The sequence below is a fragment of the Bos indicus genome, chromosome 11 (genome assembly GCF_029378745.1).
Source record: "Bos indicus isolate NIAB-ARS_2022 breed Sahiwal x Tharparkar chromosome 11, NIAB-ARS_B.indTharparkar_mat_pri_1.0, whole genome shotgun sequence".
Lineage (NCBI taxonomy): Eukaryota > Metazoa > Chordata > Mammalia > Artiodactyla > Bovidae > Bos > Bos indicus.
The window spans coordinates 59,479,755-59,498,634 of NC_091770.1; the positions used below are offsets into that span (position 1 = coordinate 59,479,755).

The 18,880-nt window shown below is 38.5% G+C and overlaps 1 long non-coding RNA gene across 1 annotated transcript in view; it reads left to right on the forward strand.

Annotated features, from left to right (window-relative positions):
- The window catches only part of LOC109566191 (uncharacterized), an 87,994-nt gene that overhangs the window by 24,242 nt on the left and 44,872 nt on the right, over positions 1–18,880 (forward strand). Inside the window, exon 2 of the long non-coding RNA XR_002181763.2 lies at positions 17,896–17,941. This is a non-coding gene — a long non-coding RNA (uncharacterized lncRNA). The remainder of the gene's footprint in view (positions 1–17,895; positions 17,942–18,880) is intronic.

Below are 18,880 nucleotides of genomic sequence, written 5' to 3' on the forward strand. Positions count from 1 at the left end.
TAAGTCATATCAGCCCCATGTAATTGGTTCCTGTTGAGCTACATGAAGTTATCAGGTTTTCCATTAAGACTTTGTCATTTGTTACCCAGTTCAGCGACATTATTTAAAGACCATCAGAAATATATTTATTGAAAAGTTCTTTTTATGAGTCTTAGAAAATATTCACTTTGTAAAAGCAGTGTAAAATTATGATCATCAATAAAGAACAAGGGCTTCCTTGGTGGCTCAGACAGTAAAGGATCTGCCTGCAATACGGGAGACCCAGGTTTGATCCCCTGGTCAGGAAGATCCCTTGGAGAAGGAAATGACAACCCACTCCAATATACTTGCCTGGAGAATTTCTTGGACAGAGGAGCCTGTCAGACTATAGAATATGGAGTTGCAGAGAGTCAGACACAATTGAGCAACTAACAAATAAAGAACAAAACTTAAGGTAGCATGGTTAAAGATTTGAATACAATGCATTTAGCAGGAAACTTGGATATTTTGACAACATATAGCATTTTAGGATAATAACTAGAATTACAATTGATAGCTTTTTATCAGGACATACCAGATGTAAGAGATTCGTATAAACCTTGGAATATCTATATTAATGATGTTTTCCCATACTTTACGAAGTCCACATTCAATCACTTGAAAATGTTTTTGAGTTAAAAATACCAAGTAAGCTTAGCTTAACATTCTTCTCTGAGATGTCTCAGAGATGTTTTTTTTGAAGCATCCCAGAATTAGCTGGAGGCTAAAAGAGCTTTAGTTACATTTTGATATTTGGGAAATTTGTTAGAAATATTAGAAAAGTTTCTAAACACACAGGATCACAGGTCACTGAAGCAATACTTATTCATTTAACAAAAGTCACAACAGCATTGAAAAGAAAATAAATATATATCACTTAAGGGCACAGAAAGTGATTTTTTTAATCAGAAAGATAAATCAAATTTCAGTCCTGCATTAGCTTATTTAACAAAATCCATTTAGTTAACCTCAATCTATATTTAGTTAATCCTGAATATGCATAATTTTTTTTATCCTCAAGGTTCTTTTCCACAATCTCTCATGACTTTTTGTATACAGCCTTTCTCTCATTTTCCATACAAATAAAACCAACCAGTTCATTCCTTCTGTTTCCTCAGTAAAATGTAATTCCATTCCTCATACCTTCTTTACTGAAAACATACATTCTACTTTCTTATTGTACAGAGGTATTTGTTATTCCATTATCTTTAATAACATATTTAAATTAGAATCCTCAACTCTTAAAACCTTAATTTATAGTGAAAGTTAAGAAGTAAGCAATTATGAACTATCTTTTACACTAGCATTCTATAGATTGGTGAGCATAAATACCAATGATTATTTTTTTAAAAACTTGTTTTCTTACAGATAACATCTCAGGGTGATACTAACAGTCCTAAATATCTTTAGTATCTCTAATTGGTAATTAATGTCTCAGTATCTAATTTTTAATTATCTATTTAATAAACTTTTATCACTTAAGTTAGCAGAACTCTAGAATTTCCAGTTGCCAAATATCTGTGGAAAGATCATTTTAAGTAGATATTTCTAAAATATTACTATTTCAAAGAGTTCATCCCAAAGCTCTTATGTCATTTACATTTTCTTTAAAGTTTCATCATATCAAGTTATTTTCCTTGCAACAGATATAATGTGGTATTTATTAAACCTAAAGTACAATAAAGTATTATACTTAATTTTGATGAATTTTAATGATATTAAACAAACAAAAATTACAAAAAAAAAAAAAAAGATCAACAAACAAAAATTAATACCAGGATTCCCAGGAAGCACTACCCACTCAGGTGGGTAAAGAACCTACCTGCCAATGTAGGAGACATAAGAAAAGTGGGTTTGATCCCTGGATCAGGAAGATCCCCTGGAGGAAGGTATGGTAACCCACTCCAGTATTCATGCCTGGAGAATCCCATGGTAGAGGTGCCTGGCAAGCTATGTATGGTCCATAAGGTTGCAAAGAGTCAGACACAATCAAAGACACTTAGCATGCATGTCAACCTAATACTGACTATATCCCATTGTACATGAACCTGAAAATCATCTTGGACTGTGTCTTTAAATGTGGCACTGTTTACTAAATAGAAATCTTTATAAATTCAATTTTGATAGAACTGTTTACAAGTAGAGATAGCTCATGTATAATGTGTACAGACATAAATAGGCAAACTAGAGATCTCTTGGAGAAGGCAATGGCACCCCACTCCAGTACTCTCGCCTGGAAAATCCCGTGGACGGAGGAGCCTGGTGGGCTGCAGTCCGTGGGGTCGCTAAGAGTCGGACACGACTGTGCGACTTCACTTTCACTTTTCACTTTCATGCATTGGAGAAGGAAATGGCAACCCACTCCAGTATTCTTGCCTGGAGAACCCCAGGGACTGGGGAGCCTGGTGGGCTGCCGTCTATGGGTCACACAGTCTGACACGACTGAAGTGACTTAGCAGCAGAGATCTCTTGACTTTCTCATAAGAGATCTCATAACTTAAAAGCTTAGTTATGAATCAGGTATTACAATATAAACTTACTAGTTTACAAACAGTTGAGTGCCTTAAAGTTGTTTGCTCAGGTGACTAAGGCTTACTATCTGTAAGGTTTGACTGAGGGAGCATTCCCAGCAGTTTGAATTTTAAAACTACCAATTTTTTCACCTTAGTTTCAAGTTTTGCTTGATTGAGCTAATTAGGCTCAGTAAGCCTCAGGTCAGGCTATGGTTTTTCCCGTGGTCATGTATGGATGTGAGAGTTGGACTGTGAAGAAGGCTGAGTGCCGAAGAATTGATGCTTTTGAACTGTGGTGTTGGAGAAGACTCTTGAGAGTCCCTTGGACTGCAAGGAGATCCAACCAGTCCATTCTGAAGGAGGTCAGCCCTGGGATTTCTTTGGAAGGAATGATGCTAAAGCTGAAACTCCAGTACTTTGGCCACCTCATGGAAAGACCCTGATGCTGGGAGGGGTTGGGGGCAGGAGGAGAAGGGGACGACAGAGGATGAGATGGCTGGATGGCATCACTGACTCGATGGACGTGAGTCTGAGTGAACTCCGGGAGTTGGTGATGGACAGGGAGGCCTGGCGTGCTGCGATTCATGGGGTCGCAAAGAGTCAGACATGACTGAGCGACTGATCTGATCTGATCTGAAGCCTCAGGTCCTATAGCATGTACTTACATTTCTGGATTTTAGAGATTTTTAAGAGAAATACAACTGATTTTAGTTCCCCAAAAAACAGGTCTGTCACTTAAAAAATACTAAAAGGTTTTATCAGTATCAAGATTTCTAACTAAACAAATTTATTTTACAAGTTCTATGTTCTATAATTTTAGAGTTTAACTTGTTATGCCTCCAAAAGTTTGTATAAGGCACTCAGCAAAGACCTTTCTGTGTTTACAAGAAAAACCCAAAGCAAAATCACTATTTTTACTTTTATAAGCCTTTACATGTTCAGTCACTCAGTCATGCCCAACTCTGCAACCCCATGGACTGCAGCATGCCAGGCCTCCCTGTCCATCACCAACTCCTGGAGTTTACTCAAATTCATGTCCATTGAGTCAGTGATGACATTCAACCATCTCATCCTCTGTCATCCCCTTCTCCTCCCACCATCAATCTTTCCCAGCATCAGGGTCTTTTCCAGTGAGTCAGTTCTTCACATCAGGTAGCCAAAGTATTGGAGTTTCAGCTTCAGCATCAGTCCTTCCAAAGAATATTCAGGACTGATTTCCTTTAGGATGGACTAGTTGGATCTCCTTGCAGTCCAAGGGACTCTCAAGAGTCTTTTCCAACACCTTACATGTTAGTTCCCAGTTTTTACTTATTTTGTATGACTTAGGTAATCCTATTGGTTTCCTTTAGTGTGTTCAGTTAATATTTCCTGAGGCATGGATTTATATGTATTTTATAATATCAGGCAGGGGAAGCATTCCTCTTGAAACATGCTAATTCCATAATATAATTAAATGAAAGAGATGTAAACATCCTATATAAAGCCCATTTAAATATATCAGTTTTATACACTTTCATCTCAGTTCTGTTAACTTTTATATATTTAACTTTAGTGTTTTCATTAGAATACAGTTAACAAGCTTTGGTCTTACAAATGGAGTTTTAGAAGTTTTTCTTCTTTTGTTCCCTGTCCCTTTTATCTATTTTTATATTAAAAAGCTCTGAGATTCCCCAGAGTGGGGCTGAGCTACAGAGATCAGACCTTTGGTCTAACCAAATAATTGCTGAGCAGATGTCTCATGGTAAACTTTTTAGCCCCTTAAATATAATTTAAAACTGATGTAAATACAACAGACTTGTTTGGATTTTGACGTTGGGGACCAATAGTCATCCCTTCAGGCCCGTTTAACCCTAGGCAGTGTGGTAATGTTAAATCTTGTTTTAGTCACAAAATGTCCAGTTTATTTATCCCATTTTAAATAATTATCTATGGATTTGTTCATTTGAGATAATTCCTTTTAAAATTTCTACCTTGTTGGAAAATAGTAGTTAGACTTTCCTTACAAGTTTTTCTTATTAACATTAATTATTCAAATATGCTTATTAGCATCTGCAAGATCCATTAAGGGGAAACATGGACTACCAATGAACTTCTGAAACCAGTTTTTCTTACTTGTTTTAAACAATAGAAGTTCTTAGGTTAAATATCAGATATAATTGTCACCTTTAATTTGATTTTTGTTTTATAGGTACCAATAAAACAGCTGTTTATAATAAGAGCACTTTAGATTCACTAATTTGTTAGTTTCTTCAAATTTAAAAGGATCCATCATTTGGCCATCACTAAAATATATATCAAACCATTAAGATGCAAGAGTCGGCCCCATAAGACTGGGAGAGAATGTAACCTAAATCTGGAGAGTGTACTCTGAAAAAATAGTATGGCAAAGATGAAGTTTTCAAAACACATACATGCAAGCGCACATATACACAGAACATCCTAGGAAGATCAGGTAGAACATTTACAACTCAAAGACCCAGGAAGAGGAATGGAAGTTTCCCCTAGAAGGTCTTTGTTTAAAGTCAGAATTTTGAAAAGATATATTTACAAAGCCAATTTTTAACCTTAATTTAACTGCTTATGCAATTAAAAACACCCTCATTTTAGGGCGAGATTTCCTATAGTATAATTTCCCCAATTAACAAGGTACTTGCAAGTATGAACTCCATATATATAATACATGAATCTGACTGGGGTGTTAGTCAGAGGGTGGCTTTCTTACGCCCCTTGTTTTCATTTTTCAGAGATTCTATCTCCTGTTGAGAGAGTTAATTCTTAGGTAAGTTGATAAGGAGTCCAAGGGCCCTGAAAAGAAAAAAGGAGTCCGGGGCCTTTGAGGAGCAGAAAGGGGACCAGGGGCCTCGAGGAGGAGAAAAGGACAAACGTGTGTTGCTTTTTTCTTCCCTACATTACTTCATCTTAAAGAAGTCTCTCCCATCAGAAAGTTTCCATAAACCTCTTATTCTCATGAGAGGGCAGAGAGAATGAAAACCACAGTCATAGAAAACTAATTAAATTGATCACATGGATCACAACCCTGTCCAACTCAATGAAACTATGAGCCATGCCGTGAAGGGCCACCCAAATGGATGTGTCTTGGTGCACAGTTCTGACAAAATGTGGTCCATGGAGAAGGGAATGGCAAGCCACTTCAATATTCTTGCCTTGAGAACCCCATGAACAGTATGAAAAGGCAAAAAGATATGACACTGAAACTGAACTCCCCAGTTCGGTAGGTGCCCAATATGCTTCTGGAGAAGAATGCAGAAATAACACCAGAAAAAATGAAGAGACAGAGCCAAAGCAAAAACAACGTCCAGTTGTTGATGTGACTGGTAATGGTAGTAAAGTCCAATGCTGTAAAGAACAATATTGCATAGGAACCTGGAATGTTAGGTCCATGAATCAAGCTAAATTGGAAGCAGTCAAATAGGAGAAGGCAAGGGTGAACATCGACATTTTAGGAATCAGTGAACTAAAATGGACTGGAATGGGTGAATTTAACTCATATGACCATTATATTCACTACTGTGGACAAGAATCCCTTAGAAGAAATGGAGTAGCCCTCATAGTCAACAAAAGAGTCCAAAATGCAGTTCTTGGGTGCAGTCTCATAAACAACAGAATGATCTCTGTTCATTTCCAATGCAAACCATTCAATATCATGGTAATCCAACTCTATGCCCCAACCAGTAATGCTGAAGAAGCTGAAGTTGAATGGTTCTATAAAGACCTACAAGACCTTCTAGAACTAACACCCCAAAAACATGTCCTTTTCATTATACGGGACTGGAATGCAAATGTAGGAAGTCAAGAGACATCTGGAGTAATGGGCAAATTTGGGGTTGGAGTACAAAATGAAGCAGGGCAAAGGCTAACAGAGTTTGCCAAGAGAACACACTGGTCACAGCCAACACCCTCTTGCAACAACACAAGAGAAGACTCTACACATGGACATCACTAGATGGTCAATATCAAAATCAGGTTGATTGTATTCTTTGCAGCCAAAAATGGAGAAGCTCTATATAGTCAGCAAAACAAGACTGGGAGCTGACTGTGGCACGAATGATGAACTCCTTATTGCTAAATTCAGACTTAAATTGAAGAAAGTAGGGAAAGTCAATAGATCATTCAGGTATGACCTAAATCAAATCCCTTACGATTATACAGTGGAAGTGACAAATAGATTCAAGGGATTAAATCTACTAGAGAGAGTGCTTGAAGAACTATGGATGGAGGTTCATGACATTGTACAGGAGGCAATGATCAAGACTATCCCCAAGGAAAAGAAATGCAAAAAGGCAAAATGGTTGTCTGAGGAAGCCTTACAAACAGCTATGAAAGGAAGAGAAGTGAAAAGCAAAGGAGAAAAGGAAAGATATACCCATGTGAATTCAGAATTCCAAACAATAGCAAGAAAGGATAAGAAAGCCCTTCTCAGTGATCAATGCAAAGAAATAGAGGAAACTATAGAATGGGAAAGATGAGATTTCTTCAAGGAAATTAGAGATACCAAGGGAACATTTCATGCAAAGATGAGCACAATAAAGGACAGAAATGGTATGGACCTAACAGAAGCAAAAGATATTAAAAGAGGTGGAAAAAATACACAGAAGAACTAACAAAAAAACATCTTCATGACACAGATACCATGATGGTGTGATCACTCACCTAGAGCCAGACATCCTGGAATGTGAAGTCAAGTGGCCCCTAGGAAGCATCACTACAAACAAAGGTAGTGAAGGTGATGGAATTCCAGTTGAGCTATTTCAAATCCTAAAAGGTGATGCTGTGAAAGTGCTGCACTCAATATGCCAGCAAATTTGGAAAACTGAGCACTGGCCACAGGACTGGAAAAGATCAGTTTGCATTCCAATCCCAAAGAAAGGCAATGTCAAAGAATGCTTAAACTACCACACAATTGCACTCATCTCACATGCTAACAAAGTAATGCTCAAAATTCTCCAAGCCAGGTTTCAACAGTACATAAACTGTGTACTTCCAGATGTTCAAGCTGGATTTAGAAAAGGCAGAGGAACCAGAGATCAAATTGCCAACATCCACTGGATCTTTGAAAAAGCAAGAGAGTTGCAGAAAAATGTCTATTTCTGCTTATTGACTACGCCAAAGCCTTTGGCTGTGTGAATCACAACAATTTTCCACAGTGGAAAATTCTTCAAGAGATGGGAGTACTAGAACACCTTACCTGCCTCCTGAGAAATCTGTATGCAGGTCAAGAAGCAACAGTTAGAACTGGACATGGAACAACAGACTGGTTCCAAATCAGGAAAGAAGTATGCCAAGGCTGTATATTGTCACCCTGCTTATTTAACTTTTATGCGAATACATCATGCAAAATGCCAGGCTGGATGAAGCACAAACTGGAATCAAGACTGCCAGGAGAAATATCAGTAACCTCAGGTGTGCATTAGCTACCACCCTTATGGCAGAAAGTGAAGAATAACTAAACAGCCTCTTGCTGAAAGTGAAAGAGGAGACAGAAAAAGTTGTCTTAAAACTCAACATTCAGAAAACAAAGGTCATGGCATCAAGTCCCATCACTTCATGGCAAATAGATGGGGAAACAGTGGAAACAATGAGATACTTTTTTGGGGAGAGTGGGCTCCAAAATCAGTGCAGATGGTGACAGCAGCCATGAATTAAAAGATGCATGCTCCTTGGGAAGAAAAGTTATGACCAACCTAGACAGCATATTAAAAAGCAGAGACATTACTTTGTCAACAAAGGTCCATCTAGTCAAAACTATGGTTTTCCCATTAGTCATGTATGGATGTGAGAGTTGGACTATAAAGAAAGCTGAGCACCAAAGAATTGATGCTTTTGAACTGTGTTGTTGAAGAAGACTCTTGAGAGTCCCTTGGTGCAAGGAGATCAACCAGTCCATCCTAAAGAAAATCAGTCCTGAATAGTCAGTCATTGGAAGGATTGATGCTGAAGCTGAAACTCCAATATTTTGGCCACCTGATGCGAAGTACTGACTCATTTGAAAAGACCATGACGATGGGAAAAATTGAAGGCAGGAGGAGAAGGGGATGACTGAGGATGAGATGACTGGATAATATCACCAAATCAATAGACATGAGTTTGAACAAGCTCTGGGAATTGGTCGAGGATAGGGAAGCCTGGCATGCTGCAGTCTATGGGGTCACTTGGACTTCTGACTAATCCTATTATCTTAAGATGGAAGTTGTGGGAGTTCGTCTGGTAAGACCTTTACAATCTTGAAAAAGTATATAAGGCCTCATAAGACTAAGAGGGCATTCTCTGCCCTCTTCTGATGTCTATGTCAGAAGCTTTTCTATTCCTTTTTCACTGTAATAAAACTTTTGCCACACGAAGTTCTGAGTGCCTGAAGCCTCATATCTGGTCCCGAAGACAAATTCTCTTCTTTGGAGATCACAAAGGGAACACCATTCACTATAAGCTATCATCATCTTAAGTTGAATTTGTCAGGAACAAAATTGACTAGTAAAATCAGGTGGTAGACCTGTGTGATACTTGTGAGCTTGAGTCCTCCAGCCATCACCCAGAGCCCTTTCAGCTTGTCTTACATGTCTCAGCTTTTCCTTCCAGCAGTCTAAGACCACAATGGATGCTCAAATGGCTGAATGGCCAACTCTAATTTGTGACCTTTGGGTGAGCGAGTGTTTTAATTAATGAATGGATTTCCCTATGGAGCCACTGGTCTCTATCAATCTGGTAAATTTCTCAGTCACCTAAGAAAGCCATAACTGGCCAGGAGAAATCTTGTCTCTTTTCTTTCGAGCAAAGCTCTCATGCAATATCTTCACCTTTATCCTGAAAAATTCTATTAAGGCAGTGGAACTGGAAAAAAAAAAAAAAAAAGCATCAGATCAGGCTCTCACTTAACCACTCATCCAAGACCACTCAGTATCCTACAACTGAGCAAACCCTGGTGTCTTTCTTTCAACCACCCCCATCCCCAGTACTTTCACTTAGGTGCGTATTCTTCAGTATTTTTCAATCAAGCCCCACCCAGTATCTCTCAGCTGGGAAGGGGCAGACCTACTATACCTCACCAAATAAAACTCAGGATCATCAACCAATACAGGAGATCCAAGAACCAGGAGAGACTCACTGAAATTCATGTGGACTCCCTTAGGATGCAGGTGGGCATAAGAAGCCTAGGATGGTACCAAGGCTCCGGGTCCTCTTAGTGTTCAGGTGACAGAGATAAATCTGCTCTGGCCCCTTTGGGGGTTACCATAGCTTTTGACTTAAGAGATAGTCTCAACCTTAAAGTTATGTTTTATTTCAGTAGGAAATTTTAGGGCTTCAGGCCCAGGAGGTATCATTTCGAGTGTTCCTGAGAGAAATGTTCTAAGGAGGCAAGGGGAGGAGCCAGGTTTTACAGAAGCTTTGCAACAAAGAGCAGGTAGTCCATACATCTAAAGGGTCATTGTTAATTAAAGAAAGCCAGATAGCTGAAGTTAAGGAATTTAGTGGTTTTCTCTGTATGGGAAGATACAAGAGCCTGAACTCACTGAAATCACTCCTTCATATGCATCTCAGCTGCCTGGAGCCAGTATCCTGTGTTTTCACATCCTGGGCTTTCTTGGAACTCACTGCAAGAAGTGGCTGCAGTCTGATGGCTGGTAGATCACAGGTATTCTTCTCCTTCCTGAGTGCCCATAGGGCTAACCAGCTCATACTGGAGCACTGCAATCACTGATGACTGTGACTTTTTTGTTTACTGATATGGCAGGAAATATTTCGTCTCATCTTATTTGACTAGAATTTTTAGCACTTCAAGACTGGAAGGCAGCATCTCAAATAAACTTGAGAGAACTTCTCTGAGGAGATTGGAGGTGGGAAGCCAGGATATATAGGAGTTTTGCAACAAAGGTCAGGCAGCATAAATGTCAAAAGATTATTGTTAATTAAAGAAAACTAGAAATCTCACGGAGAAGGCAATGGCACCCCACTCCAGTACTCTTGCCTGGAAAATCCCATGGATGGAGGAGCCCGGTAGGCTGCAGTCCATGGGGTCACTAAGAGTTGGACATGACTGAGCGACTTCACTTTCACTTTTCACTTTCATGCATTGGAGAAGGAAATGGCGGCCCACTCCAGTATTCTTGCCTGGAGAATCCCAGGGACGGGGGAGCCTGGTGGGCTGCCGTCTATGGGGTCGCACAGAGTCGGACACGACTGAAGCGACTTAGCAGCAGCAGAAATCTCAAGGAGTTTACTGCTTTTCTATGAGAAGATGTAAGAGTCTGAGCTTACTGAAATCGTTCCTTTGATATGTACTTCAACTGTCTTGGACCTATATCATGTGTTTTCATGTCCTGAGTTTCTTCAGGGCTCACCATAGGGAGTGACTACAGTTTAATGACTGGGAGATGGCAAGCATTCTTTTCTTTCTTGTGTACTCCCAGGATTCACTATCAGGGTAGTGGCTGCAATCATTGATGACTGTGACATCCTTTTACAGATATGGCAGTCAATATTCTATTTATCAAAGCAAACTGCCTTCCTTACCTTTTAAGTCCCAAACCACTACCCCCACACTCTCTTTTGTCTTTAATTGAAAATGGTATTTAATGTGAGGGCTTCTGCCATCTTGGCCACTGACTGTTTTTCTTGGTCTCTCCCACATACACATCTCATTTTTCTCGTGTTAATCTATCTCATGTCAATTTAATTCTTAAACCAGTCAGAAAAACCTAAAAGGTACAGAAAATTTTCTTCCTCCCGCCATGTATATATTAGGTTAGTTCAAAAATAATTGTAATTTTGCATTTTTGAACTTTGCCATTTGATATTGGAATACATTCTTAAATGACTGTGATTATACATTATTTTAATGCACATTTCTCACTTGATGATTTTTGCTAACGATTTACTTGCTGTTCCTTTTTATATTTATTTTAGACTAGGGAAATGGTGTTAGACAAAAAGCAAATTCAAGCTTTTTCCTTATTTGAGTTCAAAATGGGTCATAAAGCAGCAGAGGTCACTGGCAACATCAACACGCACTTGGCCCAGAAATTACTAACAAACGTATAGTGCCGTGGTGGTACAAGAAGTTTTGCAAAAGAGATGAGAGCCTTGAAGATGAGGAGTGCAGTGGCTGGCTCTTGGAAGTTGACAATGACCAACTGAGAGCCATCATTGAAGTTGATCCTCTTACAACCACATGAAAGTTGCAGAAGGACTCAGCATGAACCATTCTATGGTCATTCAGCATTTGAAGCAAATTGGAAAGGTAAAAAAGCTCAATAAGTAGGTGCCTTGGAGCTGACCACAAATCATTTTGAAGTGTCATCTTCTCTTATTCTATACAACAACAAACCATTTATCAATTGGATTGTGATGTACGATGAAAAGTGGATTTTATACAACAACTGGCAATGACCATCTCAGTGGTTGGACCAAGAAGAAAGTCTAAAGTACTTCCCAAAGGCAAACTTGCACCCAAAAATGGTCATGGTCACTGTTTTGCAGTCTGCTGCCAGTCTGATCCACTCTAGCTTTCTGAATCCTGGCGAAACCATTACATCTGAGAAGTATGCTCAGCAAATCAGTGAGATGCACCAACAACGGCAGTGCCTGCAGCTGGCATTCAGCAACAGAATGGGCCCAATTGTTATCCATGACCAACACCCGACTGCACGTCACACAGCCAACACTTCAAAAGTTGTACAAAGTGGACTACAAAGTTTTGCCTCATCCACCATATTCACCTGACCTCTCACCAACCAACTACCATTTTTTCAAGCATCTCAACAACTTTCTGCAGGGAAAACGCTTCCACAACCAGCAGGAGGCAGAAAATAATTTCCAAGAGTTCATCAAATCCTGAAGCATGGATTTTTACATTACAGGAGTAAACAAACTTACTTCTCATTGGCAAAAATGTGTTGATTGTAATATTTCCTATTTTGATTAATAAAGATGTGTTTGAGCCTATTATAATTTAAAATTCACAGTCCAAAACCATAATTTCTTTTTCACCAACCTAATACATGCAGTATTGTAGTGAATTTATATCTTGTCTTCCAGAACGTTATTCCAATTATCTGAACTGTATGAGAGGTCTCATTTCATTGATGATGAAGATAATCATTTTTGAAACACTGGGTATTTTAAAACTTAAGAAAAATGGCTTTTTTTAAAAATGTGTTTCTTCTATTAAAAGTAAAACCTCTTTCCAAAAAAAATACCTATTAACCACTTGTATTTCCTACTTTGTGAGTCAATGTTCCAAAATTACTTTTGTCCTGATGTTAAATTTTTAACTTTTGTTTCTAAAAATTATTCTGCATAGTAAGAACAATAATTCACTGTTTTCCACAAATATTATTTATTTTATTTTATTTAACTTTACAATATTGTATTGGTTTTGCCATATATCAAAATGAATCTGCCACAGGTATACATGTGTTCCCCATCCTGAACCCTCCTCCCTCCTCCCTCCCCATACCATACTGGGTCATCCCAGTGCACCAGCCCCAAGCATCCAGTATCGTGCATCGAACCTGGACTGGCGACTTGTTTCATTTATGATATTATACATATTTCAATGCCATTCTCCCAAATCATCCCACCCTCTCCCTCTCCCACAGAGTCCAAAAGACTGTTCTAGACATCAGTGTCTCTTTTGCTGTCTCACATACAGGGTTATTGTTACCATCTTTCTAAATTCCATATATATGCATTAGTATACTGTATTGGTGTTTTTCCTTCTGGCTTACTTCACTCTGTATAATAGGCTCCAGTTTCATCCACCTCATTAGAACTGATTCAAATGTATTCTTTTTAATGGCTGAGTAATACTCCATTGTGTATATGTACCACTGCTTTCTTATCCATTCATCTGCTGATGGACATCTAGGTTGCTTCCATGTCCTGGCTATTATAAACAGTGCTGTGATGAACATTGGGGTACATGTGTCTCTTTCAATTCTGGTTTCCTCAGTGTGTATGCCCAGCAGTGGGATTGCTGGGTCGTATGGCAGTTCTATTTCCAGTTTTTTAAGGAATCTCCACACTGTTCTCCATAGTGGCTGTACTAGTTTGCATTCCCACCAACAGTGTAAGAGGGTTCCCTTTTCTCCACATCCTCTCCAGCATTTATTGCTTGTAGACTTTTGGATCACAGCCATTCTGACTGGTGTGAAATGGTACCTCATTGTGGTTTTGATTTGCATTTCTCTGATAATGAGTGACGTTGAGCATCTTTTCATGTGTTTGTTAGCCATCTGTATGTCTTCTTTGGAGAAATGTCTGTTTAGTTCTTTGGCCCATTTTTTGATTGGGTCATTTATTTTTCTGAATTTGAGCTGTAGGAGTTGCTTGTATATTTTTGAGATTAGTTGTTTGTCTGTTGCTTCATTTGCTATTATTTTCTCCCATTCTGAAGGCTATCTTTTCACCTTGCTTATAGTTTCCTTTGTTGTGCAGAAGCTTTTAAGTTTAATTAGGTCCCATTTGTTTATTTTTGCTTTTATTTCCAATATTCTGGGAGGTGGGTCATAGAGGATCATGTTGTGATGTATGTCGGAGAGTGTTTTGCCTATGTTCTCCTCTAGGAGTTTTATAGTTTCTAGTCTTACGTTTAGATCTTTAATCCATTTTGAGTTTGTTTTTGTGTATGGTGTTAGAAAGTGCTCTAGTTTCATTCTTTTACAAGTGATTGACCAGTTTTCCCAGCAACATTTGTTAAAGAGATTGTCTTTAATCCATTGTTGCCTCAGTCATGTCCGACTCTGTGCAACCCCACAGACGGCAGGCCACTAGGCTCCTCTTTCCCTGAGATTCTCCAGGCAAGAACACTGGAGTGATTCTTGCCTCCTTTGTCAAAGATAAGGTGTCCATATGTGCGTGGATATCCTACACAAATACTATTAATTATTTTATGGTTTATTGTTTCTTTCCCTAAAACTTTTATTGAAATCCATATTCTACTTAAAGTATAATTATGCATTATTTAAATTTGAAACTAAAAATGACAGTAGTACATTTTTATATATATGCTTGCTCCTTGGAAGAAAAGCTATGACCAACCTAGACAGCATATTAAAAAGCAGAGACATTACTTTGCCAACAAAGGTACATCCAGTCAAAGCTATGGCTTTTCCAGTAGTCATGTATGGATATGAGAGTTGGACCATAAAGAAAGCTGAGCGCCAAAGAATTGATGCATTTGAACTGTGGTGTTGGAGAAGACTCTTAAGAGTCCCTTGGACTGCAAGGAGATCCAACCAGTCCATCCTAAAGAAAATCAGTCCTGAGCATTCATTGGAAGGACTGACGCTGAAGCTGAAACTCCAATACTTTGGCCACCTGATGCGAAGAGCTGACTCATTGAAAAGACCCTGCTGCTGGGAAAGATTGAGGGCAGGAAGAGAGGGGACAACAGAGGATGAGATGGTTGGATGGCATCACTGACTCAATGGATATGAGTTTGAGTAAGCTCCGGGAGGTGGTGATGGACAGGGAAGCCTGGCATGCTGCAGTCCATGGGGTCGCAAAGAGTCGGACACAACTGAGCAACTGAACTGAACTGATATATTTTTATAAAAGAAAAAACTCACAAATATCCCTGAAATGAGTCTCTTGATGAATATTTATATCAGTGTTAATGTCCTCTGAGTTGCTCCCATGCTATGTATGGTCTGGATCATGATTACAGCTGAAACCACTTACACTTTTATAGTATCTGGAACTTATATAAATGCAGTTCAGACATCAAGCTTTCTCTACTCACCAGCACCGCAGAAACCACTTATGATCACATACTGGAACCATCAGGTATATGTTAAAATGTTTCAACTTAGCTCAGCTAATTTAAGCCCTAAGATGTGACTTACTTGTGAAGTCTATTTCTCTTTAGCTGTATTTATCAATGTAAGAAGATTATTAGGAGAAAGGGTATGGACTTTTTCTCTGTTGACAGATGGTGGGGATAGTGAAGTGCCTGTGATGCATTGAACTTTTTGACTTTGTGCTCAAAAAGTCTGTCTCTCAAAGGAGCCTTTCTTTGGCAGGTAGAGTGACTGCCAAAAGCTTCAAGGGGGACAATATATTTCTTTGACATTATATCTGAATTATTGCCCTGAAGTCGGGCAGGTCACTTGTATGTGTGAGCACTTAAGGCTTTCAAATAGAAAGCAGGCCTCAGGTTTCAGAGACATTTATTAAGAGTTATGAATTTTACTTTCTCATGAATTGCTGAAGATAAAACATTCTAATACAATAAAAAAGTGAAACTGTGGCATAAAAGTGCATTCAGAAAACATATAATTGTCACACCAAAAATTAATGAAAGTGTCAAAGAACTAAGTCATAAGTCATATTTGGAACACAGCCAAGCTCTGGATGCAGACAAACTAATAAATGAATTCTAAAGTGTTTCCTTGAGTCTCCTTTGAGTATTCACTCTTTTGTAATCTGTTAGTTTTAAAGACAGAAATGGCTAGTCTTTTTTTTTCTAACCAAGCTTAATCTAAGAACAACCCTTTGCATCAATTCTTTCTCTAATAAATATTACAAATGAGTTTTGTGTATATAGAACATTCTCAAAAATAAAATCTTCTAATTCAGTCATATATGTGTATTGAGTACCTACTATGTTCTAAGTTCTTACTTAGATGTTAGAGTTAAAATAGACATGTATGATATATAGATATATATATATACATCCATGGCCAATGAAAAGTAAAGTTTCTTGGATTGTTCATGTGGTTGAGACTGGCTTTCTTTCGATTTGTAATTCTAGGTCATACTTGTCATTGCTTCCATCAGTTTAGGTATGGCTATGTCGGGTCAGTGCCTCCTCATCTATAAGCTTTGTTAACCCAACCGATCATCTCTACAATTTCACAGAGACTTTAATATGTATACAGTCTGATCTTAGCTGGACCACTAATGACATAAATGCCCTGACTGGGAAAAACTACCTGAGTTTGGACAATGAAATCTTGATAGATTGTTAATGGAAAGATTCTTCTCAATTATGATGAACAGTAACAGTCTTAACCAATAGCATTATCATGCTTGTGTGTGTTAGTGGCTCAGTCATGTCTGACTCTGAAACCGCACAGACTGCAGCCTGCCAGGCTTCTCCACCCATGGGATTCTCCAGGCAAGAATACTGGAGCAGATTGCCGTTCCCTTCTCCAGAGGATCTTCCCGACCCAGGAATTGAACCCTGGTCTCCAGCATTGCAGGAAGATTCACCATTTAAGCTTCAGGGAAGTCCTCTTATCATGCTTAGTGGTGAAATTAAGTGGGCATTTTAATTATATTGGGACCCATGAACTATACAGCCCATGGAATTCTCCAGACCAGAATACTGGAGTGGGTAGCTGTTCCCTTCTCCAGGGGATCTTCTCAACCCAGGGATCGAACTCAGGTCTCCCACATTGCATGCAGATTCTTTACCAGCTGAGCCACCCGGAAAGCCCATTGGGAAACCAGATAAGGTCAACTAGTGTCTCCACCTTTATTCAATAGTGTTTCAGAAGTTTTAGCTGAGGGAACAAAATAAAAAAGAAATTTGAAGTATTACTGTGATGACAATGTGATTATTATTTTTAGATAATATAAGATTAAACTGGTAAGCCAAAGAGACTAATAAAGAGGCAAGTACTTTGTGTAGAAAAAAAGTGAATGTATAAATATCAATAATTTCCATACACCAAAAATATTCCATTTAAAAATGTAGTAGAAATATACCATAGTTATATGTATGACATATCTCTGATCAAGATAATTGCAATATATTTATTAACTACTTTAAGAAGATATAGATAAGAAAAATTGCAAATGACTTAAACAAATGAACAAATGATAGAAACAAAATAAAAACAGTCTGGTGAAGGTATGAGGACATAGACATTTTCACAGACCATTTTAGATTGTTTATAGTATGAGAGTATAGCTTGTCAACACAAAAAATTTAAAAATTGCAATTATTCACTGGTAATACAGTTTTTCAGAATGTACTTTAAACAAAAAAAAATTAAGCATGTATGCAAGATCTTCTCTATATGAAACATTAATTTTACTACTGAGAACTGGAAGCAGTAAAAAAAAGTCTAGAATCAAGGGACATATTAAACACATTACAGAGTTCTAGTAACACAAAGCTTGTTGCAACATCAGATCTCAGGTTACTCTAAGATGCTTATTGCTATGGAAATATGATCATGCATTTTACATGGAAAATTAACTATAAAACATGCACTGTGGGATTTCAGTTCTGGGATGATATAGGAGGCAGACATGTGAATACCTAATAGGCATTCCAAACAATGTAGCAGAGGAAGAAAAGGAGTTGATTCCTAATATCCATTCTTCTTTCTTCCTGCAGGCATTAAGATTCTGAATTTTAGCTGATCACAAGCTGCCTGGCTAAGGTCTGTATAATACAGTCTCCGTAAGTAGTTGTAGCCTAGTGACTAAGTTCTGGGCATTGGTATGTGTAAGGAAGTGATGTGGACAAATTCCAAGTAATTGCTTTAAAGAAAGGGAGCATTCTTCCCTTTCCTCCTTCATCTTGCTTTCTGGTATTTGGATGTAGTCTTAAAACATCTTCAACAAGGTGGAGGACATAAGAAAATGTATATTCAAAAAATTTATGTATCGGGAAATGGGAAGGTAGAAGGGAAGTAGTACAAAAAACAGTCAGAAAAATTAGAGATAGAAACAGAAGTCAGAAGTAGTGTGGAGAGAAGGAAAATGCCATTGTTTTGACATTTTAAAAATTAAGTGTGGAAACCGAAATGTTTTCCACTTTGGAAAGCTGTGTGGAAAGCCCCTCAGTTTTTCCACCTCGCTCTACCATGGCCCTCCCACCCACTGCTTCCCCACTGCGAACACAATTTTAAACTAAGTGTGTGTTCTTTGTCTTACACTTATTTTCTAGTTATTCTGTTAAACAGAAGCTACCCTGGTAGCTCAGTTGGTAAAGAATCCGCCTGCAATGCTGGAGACCTGGGTTCAATCCCTGGGTTGGGAAGATTCCCTGGAGAAGGGAATGGCTACCCCCTCAAGTATTCTTGCCTGGAGAATTCCTCAGACAGAGGAGCCTGGCGGGATACAGGCCATGGGTTGCAGAGTCGGACACGACTGAGCAACTAAGCACACACACATAACTAAGGCTAAATTCTGATAGCCAGACAGTTCTTTCAGGTTTTGCAGCCATAAGGATAAATCTATTCCTTGCATTTGCTGCCATCTGCTGGCTTTGTTTGTGCTAGCATACTCAGTACTTGTGCCTGCTTATTCCTGCACTTCAGGTAGTCCAGGTTCTGTGATTTTCTTTATGTTATTTGTTGCTGTTCGTAGCTAAGTCA